We start from the raw sequence: 26,612 nt of genomic DNA on the forward strand, positions 1-26,612 counted from the left end.
GTGTATAAAAGAATGAAGATGGCGTCAACTCATCCCGAATGGCTCCGTCCGTACCGGGCTGTATTTTCAATCTTATACTGATCGCTTCTAAACTATTCTATAACTATTCGTCTTCGTGGCACCTCCCTAGGCAGCGCAGAGGGTTAACTTCCTTAGACTAAACTAGAGACCCCCCTAAGAGTCACCTAAACCTTTCTAGAGGATCTAGAACCAAGCCCAAGTATCCAAGTCTACCCTTGTTTAGGTCTCGCCCCATGTGTCCCCATACTAGGGATGGTTAGTTCACTACCACGCGAATACCTAAGCAGTGAGTTCATCTTTCCTACCCAGCGAACGAGGAGCCCCGGGTGGCTTCGTGGCAACGCGCTCGCATCGATCGTAAGACACGACCCAATGTAGTTTGACATGTGTTGGAGTTTCTAAGTTCAGTATCACACTAATATATTTTCTCATTCTATTCTATATATTTATTTATATATTCATCTATTTATCTATATAATTTTTCATTAACTTGTTTTCTTACATACGTCACCCTAGCTTCGCTCTAGCTACTAGTTGACAACTAGGAAAGCACTGACCTAATACCCCTTGGCTGCCTAGTGCTGACTCATCCAGCTCACCGGATGTGAGGTAAACAGAGTTATGACCTTTTCGTTGTATAGCGTAACCGCACGTCTGACTCAGCCTCTTTTCCAAGAGCGCAAAGCTCCAGTACCGAGGGGAGAACTCAATCATAAGGAGGTGGCTAGGTGGTGCCTAAGTACGCACATTTACGCCCTCTCAGGCTAACCCCGTGTCTTATTCAGATCCTACACAAATACACACACAAACACACACACACACACACACACACACACACACACACACACACACACACACACACACACACACACACACACACACGACTCGATGGCTCAGTTGGTAGAGTTCCTGACCGCCACTACGGTGGTCCGGGTTCGATTTCTGCCCAGGGCTGAAATAATTTCAGTATTGCTGCGCCGCGGGTTGTTATTCCAAATCTCGTGGGCGGGGAGTTGGGTGTGTGTGTGGGTGTGTGTGTGCGTGTAAGGCCACAGCATTACCCATAGATCGGTCATTTACGAGCTCTGAGCTCTCCTCCGGGAGGGAAATGGCTGCCGATCACGAGTCCTACACGTGATCCAAAGACCATGATGAATCACACGCACACACGCACACACACACACGCACGCACGCACGCACCTAGCACCTTCCTGCTACATGCACATTCTACCCACACGCTTTACATTTTTTTGTGAAAGATGAAACCACGCTAAGAGCCCCAGGGTCTCCCCAAGGGGCGGTGGCTCTCCTCGGGTGACAGTGTGCAACAAACCCTGCAAACGGGTCAAAGCTTACGCCAGGAGACGCTGAGCTGCGTCCGAGGTCGTCGTCTCCCTCTACAGGGTAGGTATGTGCGTGAATGAAAGCGAGATGGAAACCCATCCAGTCGACAGACACTGTTAAATGCTGCCTGGGTTATCGACATTTGCATATTCAACAAGAACTCCGCTCTACAGAACATCTTTGTGTCGGACAGATATGCGCATACGCGCACACACACAACTTGTCTGTCCATACATCTGTATGGAAATAAACGTTTATTGCCTGTCAAGTGTTGCGCGCGCGCGCGCGTCTGTGTGTATGTCCGTGCGCACATACATGCATGCATGCATGCGTGTGTATGTGTATACAAACAGGAAAATACCTCCTTAAAAATAAATGTATACATATTTAATGATGCTATCAGAGTCGTTTATGACAAGTTACCAGCATCGACTAACGCATCCAATCCCATGCAAAAGAAGCTTGTTGGAATAGTCTGGTTATGGAAAAGGTTACTCTCAACTGAATAAAATAGCTTGGAGGCAGTCAGGACAAATATACTCGACCTAGTAAGGAAGGAGACTAACCAACCAACAGATCACAGAAGGAGTTCTGGAGGGCGGCATGATGCAAGGATTCTTCAGGCTCAGACTCTCTCGTCGGCGCTAAGAAGGGCTGGGACTCCCCCTCCCCCTCCCCCCTCCCATTCATCCTAGGTCTCCTCCTCCTCCTCTTCTTCATTCTATTTAAATCCCTCATCTTTTACCCCTTCCTCCTTCTCTTCTCACTCTCCTCTTCCTTCATCTTCTTTCCTTCTACTCCTCTCCCTCCTTTACCTATATTTCCCTTCTCTTTTTTACCTACTTCCCTACATTGTGTTTTCTTAGTTTAACTACTTTCCTCTTCCTCCATCTCGTCTTCCTCTTCCTCCTCTTCTTCATTCTCCTTGTCCTCCTTTCTCCTCTCACTATCACACCTACTCCTCCTTCTCTTGTTCCTCCTCTGTCTTTTCCTCCTCTTGTTCCTTCACGATCTTCTCTCCTCCTCCTCCTCCTCCTCCTCTTGTTCCTCCACGATCTTTTCCCTCCTCCTCCTCCTCCATCTTTTCCTCCTTTTGTTCCTCCACGATCTTTTCTCTCCTCCTCCTCCTTCTTCTCTTGTTCCTCTTCTATCTTTTCCTCCTCTTATTCCTCCACGATCTTTTCTCTCCTCCTCCTTCTCTTGTTCCTCCTCGACCTTTTCCTCCTCTTGTTCCTCCACGATCTTTCTCTTCCTCATCCTCCTTCTCCTTCTCCTCCTCCTCCTCCTCCTCCTCCTCCTCCTCCTCCTCCTCCTCCTCCTCCTCCTCATCCTCCTTCTCCTTCTCCTCCTCCTACCCCCGATACCTCCGCCGTCATCTGCCTGGCAGCAAGTGGCACGGAAGGAACGCGGCGCGAGGGTGTCTCGCATTATATATTATGTGGAGCACAGGGGGAACGAACATGTGGCACGAGAAGGGAAGCTCTTCTGGCTAAGTACTTATTCATTCATACAAATCTAGTTATTCACTTACTCACCTACTTATCTCTTCGTTTATCTTTTATACCACTGTGACTTCTTGATGAGAATATATTCACATTCTGGTTGTTTTTTATCTTTATTGTTTTATTATTTTCTCTTGTGTAAATAGATGGGGGGAAAGGGAAAGAAAATGTGTGGAAAGAGAGTTTAGTTGGTATGTACAAAAATATTATGGTATAATGTTTCGGGAGACAAAATTAAGACCTCTGACTTGTTCATTCGACCTCGACGACGAAAATTTCTTGAAGAAGAAGAAGAAGAAGAAGAAGAAGAAGAAGAAGAAGAAGAAGATCCTTGATTGTGTGATTAACAAAAACAAAAAAACAAAAAAACAAAAAATGGCGGAATGAATACTTTAGAAAAAAATGGAGAAATATATGCAGTCTGTTTGGCAACACTAAAAAGAAACTCTCCACCAAAATGCAAACGAAGCGATACAGGAATTGGTGGAGGATGGAAGGAAGATGGGAGAGAACGGAAAACAATAAGTTATGGGAGCGAACCTTGGTCAAGACCGGCCGGGACCCTCTTCAGTCCAGGGTCCACGCCTGGGTTGCGCCAAAGGCCCACCATAACCAAATATACTGTCTTCACGTTACAGTACTGAGACGTCTAATTCCATCAAAGCTGCCAAGCATCTCTGGAGCGTAACTCACGCCGAAGGAAGGAGGGAGGGAAGGAAGGAGGGAGGGAGGGAAGGAGGGAAGGAGGGAAGGAGGGAGAGAGGGAGGGAAAGTCGATGGGGAGGGGTTTGAGGGGATCTACCCTCATGAGAGCCAATAACGTGGCGAGGGGAATAAAAAGGAAGTAAGGGATAGGGATGTGGGGGATGTTGACGCTGTGGGAGGTTGTGAGAGTCTATAGAAGACTGTGAGAGGCTGTGGAAGACTATGGAGGGTAGTGGAAGCTGTGGGAGACCGCGGGAGACTGTGAGACACAGAGAAGACTAGAGGAAATTGGAGGAGACTGGGAAAGACTGGGAAAGGCTAAGGGATGCAAGGACAGGAGAATGTCGAGGGAGAGTGTAGGAGTACGAGGGACCCTACGACGTAAGTAGGAATGCGAATGATGCATAGGAGTGGGAGGATAAGTTTAGGGAACGCGCCGGGGATGGACGATGTGGGACACTGGACGAGGCTGCTGGTGCTGCTGCTGCTGCTGCGTAGGAGTCTTCACTACTGCGTGGGTGGTGGCGGTGATGGGGAGAGGGGGAGGGTGACACCGAAGGGGCAGAGGGAGAGGAGGGACGGAGTGGGAAGGATGAGAAGAATGGGGAGAGAGGTATGGGGGCAAAGAAGTGGATGAGAAGACAGAGGAAGATAAGAAATGGGAACAAGAAAAGAAAGTGGAGGAACAATGAGAGGAAGGGAATGAGGGAGGGAGAGAGGGAGTGACAGGAGGAAAGGGGGGAGGGATAGGAGGGAGAGAATGGGGAAGGAGGGAGGGAAGGAGGGAGAGAGGAAGGGAGGGAGGGAGGTCAAAGAGGATCCTGACATGTTTGTTAAGCAGAGGGTCAAAAGTCAAGAGTGGTTTTGGGCAAGGGTTGGGTCCAGGGTTAGGGTTAAGGTTAGGGTGCCTGCTTGCTTGCTTGCTTGCCTGCTTGCTTGCCTGCTTGCCTGCTTTGTGAGCCTCGGGGGGGGGATGGAAAAGGATCTTCCTTCCATATTAACAAAAAATAAGAGAACTGATCTTTCCTTCTCCATTCAAGCAATATAGGTTTGCATCCCTGTCTTTTCACAGAACCCGATATTTTAGTACATTCCTGTTGGTAAGTAAGTGTGAACAAAGTTCCTATTGGCAAGCGAGTGTGAGAAAAAGTTCCTATTGGTAAGCGAGTGTGAGCAAAGTTCCTATTAGTGAGTGTGAGGAAAGTTCCTATTGGTAAGGGAGTGTGAGCAAGTTCCTATTGGTAAGCGAGTGTAAGCAAAGTTCCTGTTGGTGAGTGTGAGCAAAGTTCTTATTGGCTAATAGTTCGTCTTTTATTTCATCATGGGAGTTGCAAGGTACAAGAAATCACATCGCCCAGCTGTTTCATCGTAGCGACAAAAAATACAATAAAAATAAAAACAAATAAATAAAAGATAAAATAAAAAATGAAATAAAATTAAATAAAACAAAAATAAATAAAACAAAATAGAGAAATGAATAAAACTAAGTAAATAAGTAAAACAAAAAAAAATTCTGATACGAGAGGAACAAAATCTCCCTGCCCTTTCGTACCGGGTGGCACTTTTCCTCTTGTTCAGAATGCCGTCAGGCTACTTCATTTATCTCTGTAGCATCCCCTCGTTAGAAAGAGGATTAAAATTCAGCTGTCTCCATCTATCACTTTTCTATATTTCATCAATCTAGAGCATAATAACTAATAATTTAGTGTGACTTTGCACATAAGTAGTTCAATAAAGACGATAAGTTACTCGTATTTTTCTATATCTTTTGAAGCAGACTACTGAATGGAAAATTTAGAATCACTAACAATATATCTTTTAAGAATAAATTCCTTTGGACGATCCATAAATTCTGTCCATGACCGCAACCAAATCACTCCTAACCACCCCTCCCATCTCCTCTCCTCCTTTCTCCCTTCCTCTTCCTTCTCCTTCCATCACTTCCCATCTCCTCCCTCCCGTTCCCTCTCTCCCCTTCTCCCAATTTCTATCTTCACCCTCCCATTATCTTCGTTCCTCTCCCCTTCCATTTCTTTCCACCTCCTCCTCTTTCTTCCTTCCTCCCTTCCTCCTCTATATTCTTTTCCCTTTCCTCCCATATCCACCCCCACCCCACCCTCCCCCCCTCCCACTCCGCCTGCCCGGCACAATCAGCACCAGCGCATTAATCACAGAGAGCCTTCTTGCGCCCGCTCCCAGCATGACGTCATGCGCGCCCCTGGGCCCATGATGTCACATCGATGCGCAGCCGGGGTTGGGTTTGTGTGGGGGCATGGTGCGTCTGTCACGCCAAGGAGCATTGAAGGAGGAATAACGTACTCCGGACTACATTAACCACTACAGGTCCTCCTCGTCCGTGATCGACGGGTCCCGTGGCTGTCGTTCTTTGGGGGACTTCTGGTTCTCGAAGATGTACGTGACCGACCACGATGGACGGGTCGAGTGTGGGGTGGTGGGTGGTTGGTGGAAAGAGGACGAGGAGGGAAAAAGAGGAAAGGGAAGGGGAGGAGAGGGAATGGAAGGGAGGGTAAGGCGAGGGGAGTTAAGAGAAGGGAAGGGCAGGGAAGGGCAAGGAGGGAAGGAAAGGGGAAGGGAAGGGAAGGGGAAGGGAAGGGGAAGGGAAGGGAAGGGAAGGGAGGGTAGCCGAAGGGAAAGGGAAGGGAAGGGGAAGGGAAGGGGAAGGGAAGGGAAAGGAAGGGGATGGGAAGGGAAGGGAAAGGAAGGGGATGGGAAGGGAAGGGGGAGAGGGGAGGGGAGGGAAGGGAAGGGGGAGAGGGGAGGGGAGGGAAGGGAAAGGTGGGAAGGGATGAAGGAAGGGAAGGGCAAAGGAAGGGAAATGAAGTTAAGGAAAGGGGAGTAAAGGGATAGGAAGGAAAGAGCAGGGGAAGGAAGACGAGGTGAGGGAAGATGAGGGGGAAAGGATGGAGCAGGGAGAGGTACGAGCAGGGGTGGCTGGGGAGGGATAGGAGAAGTGTGCTTGGGAATGGGAGAATGGGGGAATGGGGGAACTCCGTCTCCCTCCCTCCTTCCCTCTCCCCCTCCCTCCTTCCCTCTCTCCGTCCCTCCCTCCTCTTCTCCTCCTACGTCTTCTCCAAAACAAGACCACGTGCAAAGTAATCCGACTCAGTCTCCTTGAACCGACGAATTCATGTTGATCGAGCTAACGAGAGTCTGTCATCTAGTTTGGCTACGCTAGACCATCCTATTCAATTCTAGTAAAACCATTCATTCTCCATGGGAAAATAGTACAGTTAGATCCTACCAGCTTGGTAAAAATAACTGATGAACAACTAAACAAATAGCTTAAAACATAAAAAGCGTAAAACCATAATAAGGTAAGTCTCAAATAGAACAAAAATGGAACAAATAAAAACATAAACAAATTGAAAAATAAATAAAAATAAACACTTTTATTACAATACACTTTTTTAAAAATCCTACGTCCAATCCAGGTAAACATTTCGGAGATTCAACACGGAGACGCATCTAAAAGAAATTTATCATGGTTGTCGCCAGACGATTTTATTCATCAGGAGAGGGAGTCTACCATCATCCAGGATTTCATCTGGTCCTAAGTTCGTCCCCGAGATGAATTAAATCGGCCGCCGGCAGCCAAGAAAAGCACTTGAGAGCTGCGTCACCGGATTGAGTCGGTTTGCATTAGTATTCGACACCCGAGTACGCTTCTGACGCTCCAAAGCACACGGAGGGACGAATGCCAACACATAAATGATTTTACTCTCCTGATACGTCGAGTCGAGTCACATTTTTACGCCGTGACGCGTCAAGTAGCGTCCGTCGGCTTCATTCCTGTTTCGCCCCTAAACAATCGCCAAATTAAAATTTGCCAAATTTTATTTCGCCGAATAAAAAATTGCCAAATTTTATTTCGCCAAATAAGATTTGCCAAATTTTATTTCGCCAAATAAAATTTTGCCAAATTTTATTTCACCAAATTCGATACTACCTCATCCCACCTCGCCAAGTTAAATTAGCCTAAGTAAATTTGGCAAAATACCTTAACTGATCAAACTTTGCGAGGCCGGAAAACACTGCCCTGTACAAGTTCCATCTGACACCCAATTTCCCTCATTTGGCGAATATTTTGGCCAAGTCCAATACCACTGTTTTGGACCCCTAGACAGGATTTAGTGTTGAGGGTCCTTCATGGATGTTTCGGAGGACCCCATCGAGGACCCTCAAAGGCGTGTTTGTTTACAAGTCGAACCCTCGGACCTTCCCTCTATTTGACTGCCTTTTGGAGACATCTTAACAGATAAAGGAAGATAGTTTTATCAACAGAAAACAGCGTTGCACTGTATCAACAAAACGCATACTTCAAATTCTAAAAAAGAAGTATTTTGTCAATGGATAGACTTGATTCTAACCTTGGAGACAATATCGCACCTAAAAGGTGTCATAAAGGGGAGATTTTAGGAAGGTACTAGAAAGGGGGAACTCCTAGAGGTGCCAAGATAAGAGGGAGGGAAGAGGGTGGAGGGGAGTGGAGTATATAAGGGATGGAATGGGTGGGAGTGGTTTCTATGCCTTTTTTTTTTTTTGCTACCTCCCTCGTAAAGGGGAAAAAGCCTTTGGTACATGTATGTACTAGAAAGGGGGGTTAGCAGAAGCAGAGTGAGTGAGAATAAGAGAGTGAGAGTAAGAGAGAGAGAGAGAGAGAGAGAGAGAGAGAGAGAGAGAGAGAGAGAGAGAGAGAGAGAGAGAGAGAGAGAGAGAAAGAGAGAAAGAGAGAGAGAGAGAGAGAAAGAGAGAGAGAGAAAGAGAGAGAGAGAGAATACGTTAAAGAATAAGAATTCTCCTAATAAAGGTTGCAGGAAGCTCTTACACTGTCCCCATAAAAAGACCGTCTGCGGTGCGGTGCGGTGCGCTAAAAGGCGCAGGCAGACATCATAGAGACTAAATATAAATACACAACATTTACACATTTAACGGGTTTGTTTCTCTTCCTTGACATTATCTTCTGTCCGTGTGTGTGTGTGTGTGTGTGTGTGTGTGTGTGTGTGTGTGTGTGTGTGTGTGTGTGTGTGTGTGTGTGTGTGTGTGTGTGATTCACCATGGTCTTAGATCGCGTGTTAGACTCGTGATCGACAGTTATTAACCTCCCGGATGAGAGCTCAGAGCTCGTATGACCGCTCTATGGGTAATACTGTGACCTTACACGCACACACACCCTCAACTCCCCGCCCACGAGATTTGGAGTAACAATCCGCAGCACAGCGATACTAAAATTGTTTTAGCCCTGGGCAGGATTTGAACCCGGACCGCCGTAGTGACAGGCGAGAACTCTAGCCACTGCACCACGAGGTTGTGTGTGTGTTTCCGCGTTTGTGTGCGCGTGCGAGTCAGTAACAGACCATTATATTGCTACCTTATTTGGAAAGCTGGAATTCTGGTGATGATTCCCTCTTTTTTTCTATTTACATCTGATTGTACCCGCTTGCTTCATCTGGCTAGTACTTCAAAGAGCTTATCCCTCCTTGTATCCTTCAACATAGGATGATCATGCTGCCTCGTTGTTGTGCATCACACAGGCATGTGCATACCTCATACAGCTTGTAAACATGCATGTTAGTGTATACGCATATACATGCACATACATATACATACACTGATATGCACAAGCATACACATTTACATAAACGCTATTACAAATCTGTATGGACAAAAGTTCTTAGCGGTAAGAGGAGTCCCCATTCGGAGCCGCCCAAATAAGTTTGGTCTCGGTGTTGACGTCATCAGGGGCTGGACTATCTCTACTGACCAATTAGCCAAACCGTTTTGTTTTGAAAGATATTCCAAGGCAATGACAATGAATTAAATTAACAAGGCAAACCGACAGGAGGCATTTTGCTTCATAAAAAGGTTGGAGAGAAATACTTCAGATTTTTTATTGTTTGTTTATGCGAGTAATTAAAAATTGTTTTTGTTACATTCAACTGCCTCTGCTGGCAATGTGCTTAGCAAACATGTCTCACCATTTTTTTTTAATTTTGGAGTTGTTAATTTCCTTTTAGATCTTAGAGGGCTGTATTATGTCCCCTCCAATTCTCCATTCTTTATTTATTTATAGTTTTTCGAAAGATAATAGGTTCAAATTTTTTAAGAGGTTTTCGTATGTGTTGTTTCTTATATTATTTTTTTTTTTTTGTGGCTTGCCACTGTACTCTTTCCAGTCTATCAATGCCTTTCACGAGATATGGCCAACACATTGGGGGGTGGGGGGAAAGGAATATCACAAATATAGTCGTACCAGCGATCTATATAATTGCTTGATGATAGCTGGACTTTCGTAATCGTAAGATTATGCTGCCGATCCCCAGTATCTTAGTTGTTTTCTCTGGGGCTAAAATACAACGCTTGGACGTTTCAGTGTCACTACTAATACTTACACCATTTTATAATTACTATTATTTTTAATCTGTACCTGTACTTAGAATTATTTTTGTCTCTGTGAATAACTTAGGACTTGATTGGTTTATATTTCATTAGGCCTTTTTAAGAGCATTGCTGTGATTCTCCATAAATACCCGGTTGATTAGTGATAATTTGTTATTATGCACAGCTTAGTATCACCAGCGAATTTGGGGACAGTAAATTTAAATCAATGTCACTGACAAATATTGTGAACTGAAATGACCTAAAATTGAACCTTGAAGAACTCCACTCGTAACATCTTTCAAGCTAGAAGCTCCATTCAGAAAAAACTCGTTTTTCACTTTAAATAATCTACTTATGCTAACGTCAGTCGATTTTGTCAACTTCGTAAACATGGCCGAGTTAACCTTGTGGATGACTTTTGTTTACGATCTGATCCATGCAGTGGCGCACGCGTGGTATTCAAAGCATATCTCTTACTCATGACGTGCCGTGTGGCTTTTTGAACCATTCTTATTCATCTCTGAGAGAGAGAGAGAGAGAGAGAGAGAGAGAGAGAGAGAGAGAGAGAGAGAGAGAGAGAGAGAGAGAGAGAGAGAGAGACCTAAGAAGCAAAATCCTTTGCGCAAGTGCGCATTTCCACAGCGGCGGCAGCTACCTGACTGACATCACCTTGGCATGACGCGTCGACTTGATCAGAATTCTGTACAAGGAGGGATTATGAGCTTGAGTTAGGTTAGACTTGGGTAGGTTATATTATTCTAGGTTTGGGTAGGTTATGTTATGTTGAGTTTGGGTAGGTTATATTGTGCTAGGTTAAGTCATGTTAGTTTTAGGTAGGCTGTGTTATGTTGGGTTAGATTTGGGTTGATTATGTTATGTTAGGTTTGGGTATGTTATATTAGGTTAAGATGAATTGTGTTACCCCCAGATTAGGGTGAAAAGGGTTTTTCGTATATGTTTATACACTGAGCTAACTTAGGTCAAATTCCGTTAGGTTATGTTTGTTGAGAAGGGATTTGCTGAGGTCAAGTAAGGTTAGGTTAGGTTGGGCTAAAATAGGTTAGGTTAGGCAGCTTTACCGAGGACAGGACAGCAGCGGATAGCGTGATGCCCAACAGGACAGGCAGGTTACTGAGTAAGGTTGGACCTTAAGATGACAAACCACAGGACAGGCTACCCTGTGATAGGTCAAATTCACAGTTTACCGAACAAGATGGAGCCGTCGAAGGTCGCACGGGTGTAGATTCAAGACTGTTCAAGAACTCAACATCTTTGTGTGTACAATTCCATGAAGAAAAAAATCCTTTATGAAGAAAAATCAGGAAATTAAAAACACATTTATTTGGATTTTTTCCTTATCAGAATACTCCTGGTATCCGGAGTTTTCAAGATTTCGGAAATGTTCTTATCGAATATTTGAAATACCCAGTAGAGGAAGAGATCTGTATCCACAACATAATATACTGTATTTTTCACCATGGAGATCGTTTTGCTCCACAGTTTTAATTACCATAATTATTTGACGTTATCAAAAGGATGTTATCAGGTTAGATATCAATGGATCGTTTCTGGAACAATTAATAATTTCATTCTGGGTAACGACCCTTACCCCCTATCCCCATTCTCTCTCTCTCTTTCTCTCTCTCTCTCTCTCTCTCTCTCCCTCTCTCCCGCTCTCTCTCTCTGGTTCAAAAAGGGTAATAAAGACGTCGATCGTTTCTGACACTTATTTTTTCTGGGTAATATCATACGATGTCATTTAGCTTACGAGCACACTGTGGTCTAAAGCAGTTACACTAGTCTTCTTTACAACTTTAGAAAATGTTTAAAAGATGAGAAAATAAAAACTTCTGGGAATGATGAATTTCAGGGGAGAGGTTACAGAAATTTTGGTTTAGATCAAACTGGGTCAATCTCAGTGCATTAGTTAACCCAAGAAGTAAGTTGAATTCACCCTTGAACTCATCCTTGAAGTCTCCTCCTCCATCCATCATTATCCCGTCCCGTTCCTTATCGATTACTAGTGCCTTGGCCCTCCTGCCCCCAGTGCGATAAAGTCAAGTGGGACCCAGGTGATAGTCACCCGCTCCTGATCGAAGAATGTGTGCAAGGACAAGAATACTTTTACAATGTGTTATTCAATGAGAACGCACGTACGCACACATACAACTTTCTGGTGAAGTTATTATCTGTTTGGGGGTCCTATACTTGATGTCCCGAGTTCGAGCCATACCACTAGCTTAAAAGGCTTTGACTGATACAAATTGTTACTGTCCCCATTGAGCATGGTGGTGGGGTGTGTGTTTAAAGCCGCGTCCACACTTGTTGCATTTCCACGTATCGTATCATCTTTGCAAACCACCTAGTGATTCGATACGGTGCAACAGACTATTGTACCCACTTGTTCCGTATCCGTATACAGCAGGCGGATACGCAATAAGTGGGTACAATACCCTGTTGCACCGTATTGTATCACTAGGTGGTGGTCAAAGGATAATACGATACGTGGAAATGCAATAAGTGTGGACGCGGCTTAAGACAGTGGTTCTTAATCTGAGGTATTTGTACCCCAAGGTGGTACGAAACCTCAAACCTGGGGGTACGAGACATGACAGCCAGTGCAATGGTACTGTATATTTACCATGAGAAATCAAGACATATATTTTCCTAATTTTTCTCTTACCAGAATTGTCTCAATTTGCAAATACATACTTATGCGAGGCAGGTTTTTCAACGCTCCAACACATCAATGCAAAAGCCAGAAACAGTTTGGAGAAAAGTGATAAGTGTCTGACACTTTCAAAGAAAGGACCCCATTTGAACATCATTAATGAGAAATAACAACAAAGAGCCACTACAAATGTCTGCACTATGTAGTATTACTCATAATTACTGTTATAATGTGCATTCATCGTATCCTACCTCCTTGACACTTTTCATTTGAAATAAAAAGTACCTTTGTTCGGTAATTGAAAAATCGGGTCACATGAAGAAGTGTCACCCCAGAGCGCCCACATGAAGAATCGTCACCCCATGAGATCCCACTTATATAGAATTGTCACCCCAGTACGCCGAATATCAACAGTGGAATAAAGATTAGGTTAGGTTAGGTTGAATGAGGGTTACGCTTATTGCCATCAATTTATACAACCGAAGAATCGTAAAGCCAGGTTGGCCCACATGAAGAATTGTCACCTTAAGATAGCCCACATAAAGAATTGTCATCTTAAGATAGCCCACATGAAGAATTGTCACCTTAAGATAGCCCACATGAAAAATTGTCACCTTAAGATAGCCCACATGAAGAATTGTCACCCTGTCGAAGTATGGGGTGACGATTCTTCATGTGATCCGAAAAATCTAATAGTTTCTCAGCAAGGTTTGTATCACTAATCCTTTTCATATGTTTATTGTACGGGCACTGAGCAAGGTCAAGAACCAGTGGTCTAAGGTCACAACACTGTCCATAGACCAGTCAATATATGAACTCTGAACTCTCGTCCGGGAAGGTAAAAGCTGTCGATCATGAGTCCAGCACGTGATCTAAAACCATGTTGAATCACATAACCTTAGTATTATCTGTCCCTTTCTTTATCTTGGCATTTGTCCTTATAATTTTTTATGAGGTTGGCGCAAGGACAGTCGGGGGGCATATTACTAAACAACATTTAATTCTATGCTGTGTTCAGCTACGACTCTTAGACATTTTTAGAACTTCTTCATTATCAGATTGAAATCTATTGGCGGCTTTTCGCTATATACACCGACATGGATAATTTAATATTTTTCCCCGTGCTTATTTAATATTTTTCCATTACTTGTAATGAATTATGGAAACATAAACAATTAATTAATTCGCTCCTTTTCCGTGATTTTATTGTAATAATTTTAATAACTTGTAATGAATTATGGAGATAAATCGCGCACCCACAGTTCGTGGTAAATTTCTCAGTGACGTTGCATCAAGTGGCGACACAGTCAGGGGTACCAATTGCCAAACCCTCACGAAAGCGACGAGGATACAGACAACTCTTCTCTCTTAAAATTAATAAATTTTTAATATTCGGAATAAAAACTTACCAGGAGATCAGAAAGTGCTTCCGATATCCAGAATTTGACAAATTTCGAATTTACATACAACACAAAGACGAACGCAGGATTTGCTCTATGTTACTAGAAGCCTGGAATGGTCTCTAGTAGTTTCCAATTCTGCTGTTGAGTATTTGACACTCTCTCTAGTACGTTGTTGGTAAAGAGTATTTTATCATAAAGTGTAGAGGTACACAAAAGCAATATTACTGATGACGGTTGGCTAACGTAACCCAAGAGCTCAAAATATCTAATTTGATTTACCTTTACAGAATATTGAATGAAATATATTTTCATTTCGTGTATTTAATGTTTTAGGATTTCCTATTTTAACGTATAAAATTATATCAAATACAATTATCCTGATGAACGTTGGCTAACACTCCTTTAAAGAGTTCATACATCACAGGTAATATATCCAATTAAACGTACTTTTATAGAAGAATGTATTGATACATTTTTCATTTCGAATGTTTGGTATATTTTCCTTTCATATATATCGTTCAACAGAGTGGTATTTTCTTATGGGAAATGTAAGAATTTAATACATGTACTTTTCCATGTCCGAGACAATGAAGGCGTCGTTACTTGAGGCGATGGTCGAGGGGATGGCGATTCGAACCCCACCACCGGCGAAGTTGAACCAAGGTTCATTAAATTCCATGCTACAAAGCCCTCTGTAAAGGAGCACCGTCCTAGCCTCCCGATAGGGGATATTTGTGACGTTAAATCATATCATCATCATCATTATATATATATATATATACGTACAATATTGAATGGGTCCCAGTGAACCGATTTGCATTTATCAACCACCATTCACTTTATTTCTTAGCCACTGGGCTAAGTCACTGTCACTTGTCATGTGCTAGCGATAAGTGTATGTATATATATATATATATAATATATATATATATATATATATATATATATATAAATATATACATTTATCAACTACAATTCACTTTAATTGATGGCTTTGAATTAAAGTGATTGTGGTTGATATTATATATATATATATATATATATATATATATATATATATATATATATATATACACACACACACACATTTATCAACCACAATTCACTTTAATTCTAAGCCATTAACATCGAGAAACTCGAAGGGGCATACGTGCAGAAATTGAAACGTGGTACAGCTAAGGACTCGAACCTCCGCTAGCACGTGGCAGTGAATTGTCCGATTGCGCTATCAAGAGAGATATGAGTGCAACTTTCCTATATTTGCATGCTCGAGTTACACATACACGAAATTTTGCGTTCAACCCACCTCCGCCATGATGGTACAATTGGTAAATTTGCAACGATTTGCAAACTTAACAATTGTACTATCATGGCGGAGGTGGGTTGAACGCAAAATTTCGTGTATGTGTATGTAATTCGAGCATACAAATATAAGAAAGTTGCACTCAAGTTATCTAAGTCACTGTCACTTGTTACGTCCTAGCGGAGGTTCGAGTCCTTAGCTGTACCACGTATTAATTTTTGCAAGTATGCCGTCTCGAGTTTCTCTACGTTGATAGCTTAGAATTAAAGATAATTGTGGTTGATAAATGTAAATCTGTTCACTGGGACCCATTCAGTGTTGTACAAATACTTTCCCGCGTTGCAAACTTACCAATTGTACTATTGTGGCGGAGGTGGGTTGAACGCAAATTTTCGAGCGTACAAATATAAGTTGCGCTCCACTTATATATACCTTGGTGGCGGAATCGGCTAAGTCACTGTCGCTTGTTATGTGCTAGCGGAGGTTCGAGTCCTTAGCTGTACCACGTATCAATTTCTGCATTTATACCTCGAATTTTTCTACGTTGATGGCTTAAAATTAAAGTGAATTGTGGTTGATAAATATAAATCTGTTCATTGGGACCCATTCAGTGTTGCACAAATACTTTCCCGCGTTCCAAACTTACCAATTGTACTACCATGGCGGAGGTGGGTTGAACACAAAATTTCATGTATGTGTAACTCGAGAATACAATTAGAAGAAAGTTGCGCTGAACTTATATCTCTCTTGATAGCGCAAGTCAGTCACTTGTTACGTCCTGGCGGAAGTTCGAGACCTTAGCTATACCACGTATCAATTTCTGCAGGTATGCCTCCTCGAGTTTCTCGAAGTTGATGGCTTAAAATTAAAGTAAATTGATAAATATAAATCTGTTCATTGGGACCCATTCAGTGTAGCACAAATACTTTCCCGCGTTCCAAATTTACCAATTGTACTATCATGGCGGAGGTGGGTTGAACGCAAAATTTCATGTATGTGTATATAACTCGAGAATACAAATATAAGAAAGTTGCGCTGAACTTATATAGCACAATCGGCTAAGTCAGTCACTTGTTACATCCTGGCGGAGGTTCGAGACCTTATCTGTACCACGTATCAATTTCTGCAGGTATGCCTACTCGAGTTTCTCGAAGTTGATGACTTAAAATTAAAGTGAATTGTGGTTGATAAAGATATATATATATATATATATATATACATATATATATATATATATATATATATATATATATATACATTATGTGTGTGTGTTTTACCCTCATATGAATAAAATTCCCTGACTACCATACTTCAACACCATAACGGAGGATAGAATCTCCTATAACGACCCAATTCGCGTCACCTGTTCAGTAACACATGTGCAGAACACCTGCATAATCTAATCACTTTCGCTCCTCCAGTGACAACTTGTGACGTCAAAGACTGACGTCAAGGCCTTTTAGTGACATCAAGTCGTCTGTGACGTTATGGAACCTGTGACGTAGTGTCTCCTTTTTTGTAATACATATTGACCGTATGACGTGAGGGCATCTTTGTGACATCAAGGCCACATTAGGCTCATTGTGTGACATCAAAGCTGATATTCTTGACATCAAAGTTGCCATTTTGTACATTATGTCCTTTGTGACGTCAAGGCCTGTGATATCAAGAAATCTATTTATGACATAAAAAAAAATCCCATTTGGAACGTACAGGACCCTACTCAAGACAGTGTTGTTCCTAATAATGACCTCAAGAGCCCAATGCGTCACATCGAGGCCCTTACGTGTGACGTCACTGTGACATCTCGAGCACAAACAACATTCTTTAACGAGCTGGAAATTTGGTGATATTTACGTCAACCCAAGAGGCGGGGCGGTCGTTAAGCTCCTTAGTTACCAATCTGCACGCTAATTTGACACGTGGCGACTGCCCAATTAGCGTTTGCCTAACAAGAAGGTATCCCCCCCACCCGCCGACGTCCTTTAGACTTTTTGTTTAATGACTTTCTTAGCTGCCGTCAAGCGATTTTCTTCTGATGAAGGAAACTTCTTTCACGGCGAAGGAATCAAGTCTTGAAACTAATTTAATTACAGCTATTAATGACAGGTGAGGGATCATTTTTGTTTTCCAAACACCAAGGCATTCCCAAAGTGGTTGGCGAGGTAGGTTAGGTTAGGTTTAGGTTAGGTTAGCTTAGGTTACGTTAGGTTAGGTTATCTTGAGTTCTGAACAATATGAAAAAATATAAAAGAAAAAAAATTGTGTCGGGAAGACAAAAATGACCACAGGTAGCTGAGGTCTAATCCAGCGTTACTCTGAGGTTTTGTCAACACTTCATCCAAAGTAGTTTCCACATAATTGTCGTATTACTTTTGTACAAGTAATTCGTTCTGGGTACAACTGCCATCAGTCAGAACGACCATCAAGTATCATGAACAAAGTTTTGATTATCTTCAACATGACCGTCAAATATGTACGTGTGTGTGTGTGCATGTGCGTTTGTGTGTATGCGTTTGTATGTGCGCATGTGCGTGTGTATGCATGTGCGCGTGTACATGTACGTGTGTGTATGTGTGTGTGTGTGTGTGTGTGTGTGTGTGTGTGTGTGTGTGTGTGTGTGCGCGTGTAGTCGTCTGTACGCACATGTGTTAGTATACATGTGTAAGGGTGTGTACTTGTGAGCACATGTGTGTTTACGTGTGTACGTGCGTGTGTGTGTGTGTGTGTGTGTGTGTGTGTGTGTGTGTGTGTGTGTGTGTGTGTGTGTGTGTGCGTACGCGCGTATCTGTGTGCCCAGAAACCACTTTTTGCCTAATAGAATAGTTTGATTTTGACCACTATAACATGTTATTATATTGATGTGGTCGAACCTGTCAGAGGTTGACACTTTACCAATGATGTGAGTGTGTGTGTGTGTGTGTGTTCGCATGACCACACAAGTATATATTCACACGTAAAACGTACACATGTACACACGCACACACACAAATCAAAACAAGCGATAAACAAAGACGCCTACCGTTACAAGAGACGCAGAGGCAATCCCTTGGAACCTGAGGAGTTCCTCCATACTGGAAGCCGTTGTTGGCCTCGAGGAGCATTGCGTCGACGTGGCCCTTGAGGACAACAGCAGAACGAGTGACAACAGACAAACGGTGGTAGCAACACCAATAGCAGCAGCAACAGCACAAGAGGCACTATCGATAAGCAACTTTGGCCTCTACGTCACAGTTTCCTCTTGGGCCCATTGCTGTTTCGTTTCGTCCTCCTTGTCTTCTTCAAATTCACCGCTACCGCCTACTGCTCTTCACTGACAGGACCCTCAAAGCCAACCTGGCCACGTCTGGTTCCTTCTTATGTCAGTCACAAAGTCCACTTCACAGTGTCCCCAGACAGCGTGGAATCCTTCAGGTGGGTACTGACATGAACCGCAGTTCATTGACTGGGTCCTGGGTACGTCCTTCTTCCGATTTCACCAGTCCACGTGGTTGTTTCTCCTGAAGGCGTGAGCACACACCCACCACTTGACGAGGGCGATGGAGCTGGCCAGGGAGGGCGTAAAGCCCAATCTCGCCTACGTCTTATCAGGTCCCCCAAGTACCCTTCCCCCCCTTCGCGCGTCACTTACAGGACACAATCCTTCGAAGCACCGTACACTGTCATCACCATACTCAGTCGTGTCTCGACGTGAACGAAGGCCTCGACTTCAGCATCTTTGACAACAAATATCATAGTGCAAACTGGAGTGGCAGTCAAGTCCGTGGACTGGAATGGAACGACGCGATGCACCTCCCCTTCGACACAGTCAGCGGGCAACTCGCGCGGGGCCTGGGACAACCGGAGTTGGGAACTGTGGTGCCGGCGACCTTGCCAGCTTGTCGTACAGCAGTCAACCGCTTTATCCCAACTTCCCCCAACCTCTCCCTAACCCCCCCTTATGCCCTATTGATGCCCTACACCCTGGTTCACCACACAAGAATACACAAATAGATACAACCCAAACGTTTCATGAGGTATGCCTCGGCAAACGTTTCGTTTTAAGCGCAATAAAAACATTCGTTGGCACCTGATGGCCAAAGCGTGTCACATACCAAGCACAGGACAATCTCTGGAAGGCAGCGGAGGAATCCCATAACCGCATCCCAAAACACCCAAACACAACAAATCCCAGAATAGTCCTTCTCCAGTCAAAATGGATTGACATGTTCATAACACGCACGCGTGCGCGAGCACACACATAACACATGAGGGAATGCGCGCGCACATACACAAGCACGCACGTACACACACACACACACACACACACACACACACACGTCTCCTCAATAGGGTAATGAAAATGTGCTTGTACAGAATTGAAATACAATAGCTGGGACAATGAACATTTCCTTTGTACTTAGCTTCCGGTGTGGGGCAGAGAGGTTGACCATAGGTCCACTAGAGTATTCAAAATAAACTGATGTTTGAATACGAACTAATTTTCGCATAACGGGAGACGGGGTGAGTCCAGCTGGTTTTTGTAAAACGAGTTTTTGTGAAATTAGTTTTAGTTAAATTAAGTACAGACAATAATGACACGCTCACATGCATGAATGTGCGTACAAGCATATACGCACGCACACGCACACACACACGCACATATAAACATACACACACACATATACACACACACACACACACACACACACACACACACACACACACACACACACACACACACACACACACACACACACACACACACACACAGTTGGTAGAACGCTGAGCTGCCACGAAAGTGGCCCGCAGCTCCTGGTTCGAATCCTGCCCAGGGCCGAAATTATTTCGGTACTGCTGCGCTTCGGGTCGTTACTCTGACTCTCGTGGGCGGGGAGTTGGGTGTGTGTGTGTGTGAAAGGTCATAGCATTACCCATATATCGGACCTACGAGCTCTGAGCTCTCTTCCGGGAGGGAAATAGCTGTCGATCACGAGTCCAACACGTGATCCAAAAGACCAAGTGAATACACACACACTACTCGATGGTGCAATTGGTAGAGTTCCCGGCCGCCACTACGAAGGTCCGGGTTCAAATCCCCCCCAGGGCTGAAATAATTTCAGTATCGCTACGCTGCAAGTCGTTACTCCAACTCCTGGACGGGGAGTTGGGTGTATGTGTGCGTGTAATGTCACAGTATTACCCATAGATCGGTAATATGAGCTCTGAGCTCTCTTCCGAGAGGGAAATAACTGTCGATCACGAGTCCAACACGTGATCCAAGACCATGGTTAATCTCTCTCTCTCACACTCACTCACTCACACACACACACACACACACACACACACACACACACACACACACACACACACACACACACACACACACACACACACACACACACACACACACACACACACACACACACACACACACACACACACACACACACACACACACACACACAGTCTCTCGCTCTCCCTAGCCTGACCACGAATGTGTGTCAACACGGAGCACCTCAGCCCTGCACCGTGTCAACACTCGACGTGGTTAGTACCTCAGCCACCTCATGCCCCCAACTGTTAACATTCCACACCCAACCAACGTTTTCTTTCACCCATGAACCCCGTCCGACACCCCTTAGGACCAGGGTCATGCAGCATACTTTGGTGACTGGAGGAATGGTGTTCGTTATTGGAGTCCACTGTTCTTCCACTTTGAATCTCTCCGTTATCGAACTTGTGACTTCGACTGGTTTTTACTTCACATCCTGTGGTGGGGTTGGAGGATGCAGTGACAGTATGTGATAAAAGATGACGAAACGGGACATGTCCAGTGGACTGGGGATTTTATTTTTCCCTATACAAGGTAAATGCTACGTTCTGATTTGGCCATCCACCTTATATGGTCTTGTTGCCTTTATACATGTATGTATACAAGTACGTTTGTATGCATGCATGCATGCATGCATGCATGTATAAATGTATGTATGTATGTATGTATGTATGTATGTATGTATGTATGTATGTATGTATGTATGTATGTATGTATGTATCCCTTTCATCCCCGCTGGTATTTTTTCTTTAATCTGACTGAAACTACGTTATCTAATGCATCTTCATTACCTACACGACAAAATGCAGTAATTTTTCTTTCAGATAGCCTGATTTTAAATGTCCTAAGAAAGACAAAAATTGATAGATATAGGCATAAGTAAATTACACACTCACACACGTGCGCACACACACACACACACACACACACACACACACACACACACACACACACACACACACACACACACACACACACACACACACACACACACACACACACACACATACACACACACACTCGCACATAACAGACAATCCTGAAAAGTAGTAATTCCCGCCGCTTTCCAGAAGAGAAGATCCTCCCGAAGACAACACGTCCCTGGCGACTCGAAAGAAACTCCGTTATTCTCGCCTCCGACTTGTAAGCCACGCCTACCTGGAGACACTTGCTGTGTCTTCCTGCAGGCAACACCCCACGATTCAAGTAATTACTCGAGGCGGAAGATCCGCGCGCACGTTATTCCCAGGTGTCCACTTTCACCCGAGCTGCTGCGAGTCCACAAATGGCATGTTCCTCTCCCCTGGGAGTTGAGCATACCCTCCGTTTCTCTATCCCCCCCTTTGGCTTGAATGCGAAGTAGTTGGGACCAAGAAGAAGAAGGGATGCAGGAGAAGAGGCCGAGGGAAGAGAAAGGCGGGAAAGAAAGAGAAAGCAGAGAGAAAAAAAGACGTGTGTGTGTGTATATATATATATATATATATATATATATATATATATATATATATATATATATATATGTTGAGACATTCTGACAGGTTGATGTAAGCGGAATAGGAAACACAGGAGTCTTAGTCTTGAGTTTATTCCTGACTAGTTTCGCAGGTATGCTTTTTCAAAGGAATATATATATATATATATATATATATATATATATATATATATATATATACATATATATATATGCGAGTCACCTTGGTCTTTGGATCACGTGTTGGACTCGTGATCGACATGTGTGTGTGTGTATATATATATATATATATATAATATATATATATATATATATATATATATATATATATATATATATATATATATAAAGTAGACCACCCATGACCCGTTGGGTCAAATAAAATTTTAAATGATACGTTGTTAATAAAATGGTCAATAAAATCTTTATTAAGACAATGCTCTATTCAGTAGACGAAGGCAGTGACTTGATTAGTTATAAGAAGTGAAATGCAGAAGATTGTGACGTCATGTCTTCGTGTGTATGTGTGCATGTGTATGTGTGTGTGTGTGTGTGTGTGTGTTTTGTGAGTGTGTGTGTGTGTGTGTGTGTGTGTGTGTGTGTGTGTGTGTGTGTGTGTGAGTGAGTGTGTGTGTGTTTGCGTTTGTTAACGAGGGAGCGACGGAGTGAATGTACGAGCCCCTGCCGGTTCCGCGGAACAGGCCTCCATCAACTGCCTCAATTCTGTCCACCAACAGGCGGACGGTGTCCAGTCTCACACTTGTGCCGGGACCGTGCCTTCTTCGACGTCATGTCTACTTGTCCTTACACATTCTTTATATTCAGCTTCGGCGGTGGTCAATCAAGACTTATTAACTCTTTCTAGTCAGGGGGTTTGTTTGATGATGCTACAAGCGCCAGACGATCTTATTCAGTTTGAGAGATGCCTCACGGCCAGCAAGGGTAGTCTCCTTACATCTTACGTGCTAGACAAGTCATAAGCTTACCTGTACTGCCATTTAACAATATCTTTTTCCTCTTTTTAGCATTGTTATATTTGTATAATCTGTACGAAAATGGCTAACCTGTTGAATTTTTAGTCTCGGGTTACCAATATTTATGTATTTATTCATCCATTTATTCACTCAATAATTCATTTATTAATTTGTTTACAAGTGGCATTCCTCCATACTGCGACTGGTGGATATTTTTTCCTCTCCCTTCTGGTTATAAGCCAAATGTCTATTTGTGTCACATTATATTTCCCCACCAAAGTTTCAAAATGAACAAGAACAAATGAATGACTATTACATAAACCGAAAAACGTATATACACTAAACAAACATGTACGAACAACTGCAATAAAAATTCTTAGACTAAAAAAAATATAAGACGAAAAATTCAATTTCTGGATCTCGTGAAGATTAATTTTCCCTTTCCTGTTATCACGAAACGAGTTTAAAAAAATACTTCCGCAATCTCTTCAAATCTGCTCCATAAGAGTGTAATTTTCCTACCAGGTACTTTGGCCCGGATCTCCAACGTGCAGTCACTCACGTACTCTTCTCTTCAGAGGCGCGCATGCGGGACCGGCCCGGTTGAGCGACCCGGTCGGCCGGCTGAGGCAAAAACCTATATTGTTTCAGGCCACCACTGTGCACGCGAGCTCTCTCACTCTGTACTAGGCTCCGGCCTCAGGTCAACCCCTTACGTACCAGGGGGTGCTTTCCCTCTACTTTTGTCTACCGACAGACAATCTTCAATTACACGTGACCCTTTTTGTAAATAGGAGGTGGATGGGGGGTGGGGGTGGGGAGTTTGTGTTAGAGTTGGGGAATGGGAGAGGAGGTATGTCGTTGTCTATGTACCAAGAGCTTTTTCCCCCTTATAAGAGAGGTAGCCAAGTCAAAGACACGTACCTACTCCCACCCATTCCACGACCCTCCACCACCCTTTCCTCCTCCTCATCTTAGCTCCTCATGAATGATGGGTCAGCCCTGTATCCCGCCCACTGCCCTGGGTCAGAAGCAACGCAGCAAGACACACAGTACATCCACAGCAATGCCGCTTCTTGAAATAGTAAAAACGATAGTACTAGTAGTGGTAGTAGTACCCGATATGATGATGAAAATGATTACCATTATTATTGTTATCATCAACGATAATAGTGAATAGTAATAGTAAAAAGAATAGTAAAAACGGTAGTACTAGTGGTGGTAGTAGTGCCCGATAGGATGATGAAAATGATTACCATTATTATTGTTATCATTGTTATCACTATTGCTTCCATATCACTGTCATTATATTTCTTATGTTTCTAATCATAGCAATCTTTCTTCCTTTTCCTCTTCCTCTTCCTCTTCCTCTTCTCCTTTTGCATCTTCTATTTACTATCATTATGGTTCGTGATGCCCGTTTTGGCCCAAGCCTACCCACCGGATGAATAAAATCGCCTGACGGCACAAGACAGAATAAAAAGGAAGGAGGGCCGTCACAGTCTTGAAGAGGTTAATGCGAGGCTACAGTCTGAACCTTGTTGTCATAAACTGATTTCATGTCGATGAAGTTTTGCAAACTGAAGGTAATTACGAAAATCTGAAAAGAAGAATTATTTGCCCAAAGTAGGTGCATTCACCTTTAACAGTGTTTCAAAACACATGAAAAAAAAATCTTCAAAAAGCTCCTCTATAAGAAAGAAAATATGTATATAAATCTATACGAATTGATTTCTTCGACAAGCAAAATTACATGATCACAATAACCACAAGGATTATCTGACAGAACCGGTTCCAAGACAAACGCGAAACCTTTAATCAAGAAAGGAAAGAGAGAGAGGAAGGGAAGGAGGGAGGGGGAGGGAGGGAAAGGGATTGCGGTGATGAAAGCAAGCACACTGAGGAAGTTCTCATCAAGAGAGGGAGAACGGGGAAAAATCTTTTCATTGGAAATGAACACACCAATATATATATATATATATATATATATATATATATATATATAGAGAGAGAGAGAGAGAGAGAGAGAGAGAGAGAGAGAGGAGGGAAGGAAGTGGGAGGGAGAGAGAAGGGAGAGAGGAGAGGAAGGAGGGGGAGGGAGAGAGAAGGGGAGTGAGGGGGAAGGGAGAGAGGAGGGGAGGGAGGGGGAAAGGAGAGAGGAGAGAAGAAGTGAGGGAGGGAGGGGGGAGGGAGGGAAAAGGGAGAGAGGAGAGGAGGGAGAAGGAACGGAGTGGGGAAGGGAGGGATGGAGAAGATAGAGGGCAGGGGAGGGAGTGGGAAGGAAGAGAGGAGGAGAGGGAGGAGAAGGAAGAGAGGAGGAGAGGGAGGAGAAGGAAGAGAGGAGGAGAGGGAGGGGACGGGAGAAAGGAGGGGAGGAAGGGGAAGGGAGAGAGGAGGGGAGGGAGGGGGAAGGAAGAGAGGAGGAGAGGGAGAGGAAGGGAGAGAGGAGGAGAGGGAGAGGAAGGGAGAGAGGAGGGGAGGGGGGGGAAGGAAGAGAGGAGGAGAGGGAGGGGAAGGTAGAGAGGAAGGGAGACATGCGGGAGTTACATGGACAAACGAGCAGCAACAGAGCTGTTGGTCCTTACAAGGCTGTTCTGGTACTTAATTTATCATTAACCCATTCAACTCCGATGACAAGATGTCTTGTCATTTGGTCAAATAAAACAAAAAATCATAAAACACCAAAATGTTTGATCAAACACCAGAAAAATATGACGTCAATCCTCGCTTCGCTGCGAGCGAAGCGAGGATTGACGTCATATTTTTCTGGTGTTTGATCAAACATTTTGGTGTTTTATGATTTTTTGTTTTATTTGACCAAATGACAAGACATCTTGTCATCGGAGTTGAATGGGTTAATATATATATATTTTAAACCTATCTTGAAGTAAACAATTCTAGTCGGGGATTTGTAGATATGTAAATGTCTAGACGTTTTTTGAATACCTCTACAATGGAACAACCAATGTAGTTGGATGGTAGACCATTCCATATACTAACAACGCGATTGAAGAAAGAGTATTTCGTCACGTCTGTTTAAAATCGTTTTCCTACAATCTTGTATCCATTATTCCAAGTTGCGTTGGAGGTGTCAATTTTGAAATATTTTTCCACATTCATGTTTTCAATTCCTTTGACAATCACCTTTCATTCTTCATTTCGAGGAACTAAACAAATTTAGTTCTCTTAAGTGCTCTTCGTACGGCTTGTTCCGCAACCTTTGTTACTCTACGCTTCTTCCACTCTTTCTAACATCTGTATAGCCTTCTATATGGAGACCAGGACTGTACACAGTATTCTAGGTTAGGTCTGACTAGAGCATTGTAAAGATTAAGAATAATTTCTTCAATTCTAAACTCAAAAACTCTACATATAAATCTAATTAATTTATTTGCACTTTTATTTACCTCTGAGCACTATTTGCTTGGTCTGAGATAATTTGAGATTACAACACCAAGGTCTTTCTCTTGTTCTATACTTGATAGTTTTACATCATTCATCGTGT

At 43.3% G+C, this 26,612-nt stretch overlaps 1 protein-coding gene across 3 annotated transcripts in view; it reads right to left on the minus strand.

Moving 5' to 3' along the window:
- cv-c (RhoGTPase activating protein) overlaps nucleotides 1-26,612 on the minus strand; it is a 1,018,432-nt gene that overhangs the window by 270,880 nt on the left and 720,940 nt on the right. The gene's annotated exons all lie outside the window — the stretch shown is intronic.

Source organism: Oratosquilla oratoria, chromosome 16 (assembly GCF_046742065.1).
Source record: "Oratosquilla oratoria isolate Oo_2021 chromosome 16, ASM4674206v1, whole genome shotgun sequence".
NCBI classification, from domain to species: domain Eukaryota; kingdom Metazoa; phylum Arthropoda; class Malacostraca; order Stomatopoda; family Squillidae; genus Oratosquilla; species Oratosquilla oratoria.